The sequence below is a fragment of the Vulpes lagopus genome, unplaced genomic scaffold (assembly GCF_018345385.1).
Source record: "Vulpes lagopus strain Blue_001 unplaced genomic scaffold, ASM1834538v1 ctg1360, whole genome shotgun sequence".
In the NCBI taxonomy this organism is placed as follows: domain Eukaryota; kingdom Metazoa; phylum Chordata; class Mammalia; order Carnivora; family Canidae; genus Vulpes; species Vulpes lagopus.
Window position 1 is genome coordinate 1 of NW_024570565.1, and position 6,045 is coordinate 6,045.

Genomic DNA, 6,045 nt, shown 5'->3' on the forward strand with positions numbered 1-6,045 from the left:
AAATCTTAAGATGATTTTTTCCAACTCTCTGAAGAAAGGTCCGTGGTATTTTGATAGGGATTCCTTTGAATGTGTAAATTTTCCTGGGTAGCATTGACATTGTCACAGTATTAATTCTGCCAACCATGAGCCATGCATATTTTTTCCATCTCCTTTTGTGTCTTTCCCCAAATTCTATTACAGAAGTGTTCTGTAGTTTTTAGGGCAATCAACTTTGGTTAGGTTTATTCCTAAGGTGGCTTGTGCTATTGAGGGCAAGTGTAAATGGGATTGACTCCTTAATTTCTCGTGTCATTCAGTCCTCATTGATAGTGTAGAGAATGCACTGATTGCTATGCATTGATGATTGTCTCCTCCACATTACTGAATTGCTGTATGATCTAAGCAATCTTGGGGTGGATCTTCTGGTTTTCTGTGTACAGTAAGTATCATTCGGCTGCAAAGAGGGAGAGTTTGACTTCTTTACCAAATTTTGAATGCCTTTGATTTCTTTTTGTTGTCTGGTTGCTGAGGCTAGGACTTCTAGTACTATGTGTTGAATAGCCGTGGTGACAGTGGACATCCCTGTTTGTGTTTCCTGATCTTGTGGAAAGGCTCCCCAAGATTGTTTTTGTTCCCATTGAATGATATTTGCTGTGGGCTTTCATAATGACTTTTAAGATGCTGACGAATGTTCCCTCTATCGCCTACATCTGCAGAGTTTTTGATCAGAAATAGATGCTGTATTTTTGTCCAATGCTTTCACTGCATCTATTGAGGGTCATATGGTTCTTGTTTTTTCTCTTGGTTGATATGAACAATCACGTTGATTGCTTTATGAGTGTTAAACCAACCTTGGCATCTCAGGGATAAATTCCCCACTTGGTCATGGTGAATAATCCTCTTAATGTACTATTGGATCCTATTGGCTGGTATCTTGTTTAAGAAATTTTTGCCATCCTTGTTCATCAGGGATATTGTTCTATAATATGTCCTTTTTGGTGCGGTCCTTTGGTTTGGAATCAAGGTGATGCCATGGCCTGTTAAACAAATTTTGAAGATTACCATCCCTTTTTTATCCTTCAGAAAACAGCTTTAGTATGGGATCCTGGGTGGCGCAATACGGTTTGGCGTTCCTGCCTTTGGCCCAGGGCGTGATCCCTGGAGAACCCGGATCGAATCCCACATCGGGCTCCCGGTGCATGGAGCCTGCTTCTTCCTCAGCCTGTGTCTCTGCCTCTCTCTCTCTCTCTCTCTCTCTGTGACTATCATAAATAAATTAAAAAAAAAAAGAACAGCTTTAGTAGAATATTATTTCCTCTTTAAACATTTGATAGACTTCCCCTCGGAAGCCATCTGGCCCTGGAATTTTGCGTCTTGCATTTTTGATAACTGCTTTCAATTTGTCCTTCCTCAGCTGGTTATTGGCCTGTGGCAGGGTTTCTATATTTCTTTGTTGTTCTAGTTTTGGTCATTTGTGATTTTTTGTTTTTTTTTTTTTTTTTTTTTTTTTGTTTTTTTTTTTTTTTTTTCCAGAACTGCAATCCAATCTTCTAGAATTGGCCTAATTTAGCTTATTTAGCTGCTCATAAAATGTTTTTTTTAAAATCATTTGTCATTCCTTTGTATGGTCTGAATCTCTCTCTCCTCTTTCTTTTGTGAGTTTATTACCTTAGGTTTTTTTTTTTTCATTTTCATAAGGCTGCTAAGGGTTTATCTATCTTATAAGTCTTCAAAGAACCAACTCCTGTTTTTTCTTTTTTTATCTGTTCTGTGCAGTTCTTCTGGTCTCGTTTCATTGAGTTCTGCTTGAATCTTTATTATCTCCCCTCTTCTCATGTGTAGGCTTTATGGTGATGTTCTTTTGCTCCAGTTCATTTAGAGGGTGCAAGTTTAGCTTGTGTATTTGAGTTATTTCCATTTTTGAAGGAGCTGTATTGAGGATGTATTTCCTTCTTGGGACCTCTTTGCTGTATCCCAAATGTTTTAATGGTTGTTCTGCAATTTTCATTAGTTTCCCATGAATCCATAGATTCTTCTCTAATTTCCTGGTTGACCCATTCATCTTTTAGTAGGATGCTCTTGTAAACCTCTAATCATGTGTTTGAATTTCTTCCCAATTTCCATCTTATTGACTGATGTATTTTCAAAGCATTGTGGTCTGAAAAATATGCAGGGGGCAATCCTATCTTTTGGTATCGGTTGAGACCTCATTTGTGACCTAGTGTGTGGTCTATTCTGGAGAAGTTCCATGTGCCACTTGGGAATAATGTGTATTCAGTTGTGTTCAGTTAAAAGTTCTGTAACACATCTGTGAAACCATCTGGTCAGTTGTATAATTTAAGGCCCTTGTTTTTCTTTTGGTGTAATGTCATTGCTTACGAAGATCGATATTTACTGACAAGTGGCTGTGTTGAAGTCCTCCTACAATTAGTGTATTATTTTATTTTTTTCTTCCTCTCTTATTGAATTAAAATTTATTTGAAAAGGTAAAGTTTATATATCCTTTGCAAAAATATGAAGTCAAGAAATTTTTAGAATTAATCATAAAAGTCTTCACTTTATAAAGCCATATATAACAGTAATGAAAGTAGTGTGATGTTTACCCTGATAAAATCTCACAGAATTCAAATCACAACTTGGACCTCAATTCAATTGTCTTCATCTTACACAATAAGTTTTTGGTCAATTTAAGGTAAACTTCGTGATCCAGGATTGCTATCCTCAAGTTCCGCTAATCCTTGTGGTCCATCAGCTCACACAAATGGGGATAGCTGGTTGCTCTGTGGCAATTCTACAATGGATGTTCTGGTCTTTGCCATTTTTATATAGCCATTGTCCACCCCATTCTGGAACCCCAACTGTTCTTGATATCCAAAACTTATTATTTGAATCTGTTTCCTTCCAAAGCCATAGCCAGCCACCCAGAACACCATGATCTAGATCTTTGCTGCGGCAGTCTGGATCAAAATAAATGGCCTTACATGTAGCAACTGGAAATGCCTGCATCAGTAGCAACAGAGATGGCCCTAAGTTTGCCACTGCCTTCATTGGGGTCTTTTCCCATTGGCGAGGTCTGAACCAGTGTCATTAAGCAGCAGAACACTCAGTCCTGCCCGTTACAGGTCACTATGTCCTTTCCAAGATATGGATAAGATTTTCTCTCCTGAAGTCCAGGCCTCCATTGCTTTAACATGATGAAAGCGTTATCCATCAGGCCACCACTGCAGCCCTCATTGCCTTTGACTTTATACAGCTCCACCAGGTTCTGCTCACTCCAGTGCACAAGTTTGCCTGTTTTCCGGACATCTTGTCTTTGAGACACCAGTTTGCACTAAGTCCAAAAAGAACCACACTGACCCCAGATTCTGCACTGATTACGTAGCCTTTCCTCTCCAGTCACAGCATTTGGGGATTCCTCAGCAATGAATAGGTTCTTGGAACACTTTCCCTTTCTTGTGCTTCTGGTTCTTGAAGTCATTCATCACCTGCCTGAATTCTTCATTGGTCCATGTCACCAAAGGTATTCATCGCCATTGTGAAGCCATGTTTCCCTTGCTATATTCTCCATTAATGCAGTTCAATCATTTTCATATTCTCCAACATACAGCTTGCTCCTCCTCTATCCTTCTTCTTCAGCCATATAATCTGTGCATTGCCTCCACTGGTACCATTGTGCATATTAAGCTTTGATTCGAGTTTTGAGCTGCTGAGGCGATTCACAAGGAAAGGGCAGACAAGAAGAGTGAACAATTCATGTTTCAAAAACCTGGCGGCATCCACAGCGGCCAGGTGCACCCCACGGATCGCCAAGGCCCAACGGAGTCTAGTGGTATTATTTTTCTAAATCTCTTCTACTTTGGTTATTAAATGCTATACTATGCATTAAAATTGATAACTTGGCATATCCCACATTAAGAGCATACATTTCATGATTGGTAGGCTCTTCTCTTGCTGGATGATACCTTTAAGTATGATATAGTGTCCTGTCTCATCTCTTACTACAGTCTTGATAAACTTTAAATTGGTCTGATTTTGAGCGGATTTGCTACCCACGCCTTTCCTTTGAGAGCATCTGAAATGGTAGTGGTTTTTCCACTCCTTCATTTACAGCTGGAATGTCCTGTAGTCTAAAATGAGTCTTTTTGTAAGAACAGCAAATAGACGGGACTTTTCTTTTTTTATCCAGCTGATACCCTGACGTTGATGGATCATTTAGCCCTTCACAATCAGAGTAACTATTGAAAGATATGAATTTATGTGTTATCGATACCTATTCTGTCCCCGTTTTTGTTGGATTAATTTCCAGTTGAACTCCCCTTTCTTCTACAGGATCCCCTTTCATATTTATGTCTAGAGATGGTTTGTGGTCACAATAGTCTTTCATTCTGCCGATCTGAAGCTCTTTTTCCCTATCCTATTCTGAATGGACAGTCTTCTTATTTAGGACCGTGAATATATCCTGCCAGCCCTTCTAGGCCTGACCGGTCTCTGTGGAGAGGTCTGCTGTTAATCTGTATTCTCCCCAGATAAATTAAGAATCTCTTGTCTCATGCTGCATTAAGATCTTTCCGTAAATGTGTGGGAAATATCAAAAGGAGACAGAACATAAAGACTCCTACTTCTAGGAAATTGAACTAAGGGGTGGTGGATTCAGAGGGAGGAGGGTGGGGGTGGGGTGAATGGTTGATGGGCACTGAGGGGGGCACTTGACGATGAGCATACTGGGGGTTATGCTGTATGTTGGTAAATTGAACAACAATAATAATACATTTATTATACAAAAAAGAATTTTCCTCTTAATCATTGAAATTTGCAAGCTTTACTATTAAATGTAGGTGTGGAATGGTTTTGTATTGATTGGGGGGGTCATCTCTAACCTTGGAATCTGAATGCCTTGTTTCCTCCCCAAATTAGGAAGGTTCTCAGCTAGGTTTGTTTCAAATATACTTTGCGAGGTCCTATCTATCTCTCAGTCTCTTCTGGAGTCAAATTATATGTAACGATCTCCTTATCAAGCTATCATTTATTTCCCTAACCCTTTCTTTCATTGGCTCTTAATTGTTTTTCCTCTTTTTATTGTTCCTCAGCTTTCTTCCTTACCATCAACTTGTCTTCTAAGTCACCCATTCTCTCTTCCACCTCATTAACCCTAGCAGCTTAGAATCCAGTTTGGATGCATCTCATTTAAGTCTCTTTTTAATTTAGGACCTGATTACATCTCACTTCTGCAATAACAAAGTCTCTAGAGAGTCCTTTAGGCTTTTTTCAAACCACCTGTAGCTATGTATTTGTACTTCTGAATTCACTTTTTGACATCGATTTAAATCCAAATTCTTAACTCTGTTACAGAGAGTACTTACGGTTCTTTTCTTTTTTGGTGAATCCTACTAGTTACTTTTGTGTCCAGGATGACAAGCATGGCTTATGAGTGGTCTAGAAACAAAAATATCACCACACCCTAAGTAAAATATACCCTAGAATGATTCCGAAGAGGGTCCGCGAGAACAAAAAAATAAAAAATAAATAAATAAAAATAATAAATAAAACAGAGCAACATAAAACAAAAGGATCACTAAAGTAAAAAACAAATTTTAAAACAAATTTGTAAAAATAAAAGGTCAAAAACCACAGAGAATAAGAAAAAAAAAAGGAAAATAGAAAACAAAAGGTAAAAAAGAGCAAAAAGGCCGGGGGGTCAGCGGGGGATGTGTGTGAATAAATGACAGTGGAGATAAAGTAGTGCTACCTGAGGGGACCTAGAGGGTAATCCTCTTGGTTTGAGTGTATATTTTTCTGTATGTAGAGCATTCTCTATCCTAAATTTATTTAATTTTATCCTAAATTTAAAAAATTTAGGTGGTTTTTGGTGTTTTTGGACACCAAAACTAACACAAGATAGAAGAGGGGGGTGCAGCCTGGGGAAGGAAGAGAGAATATAATCTCCCAGATTGAATCATCACATTATTCGCACTTGTTTCTGGGTGTATGTTGAACGTGTGTTAAAAGGTATTACTTACACCAATGTAAAACAAAACGTGCAGAAAAAAGCAAGAAACAAAAACC

General features: G+C 38.5%; 1 pseudogene; it reads right to left on the minus strand.

Moving 5' to 3' along the window:
* Window positions 1-2,730: 2,730 nt before the first annotated feature.
* On the minus strand, window positions 2,731-3,737 carry LOC121483804 (annotated as a pseudogene).
* Between the last annotated feature and the right edge of the window lie 2,308 nt (window positions 3,738-6,045).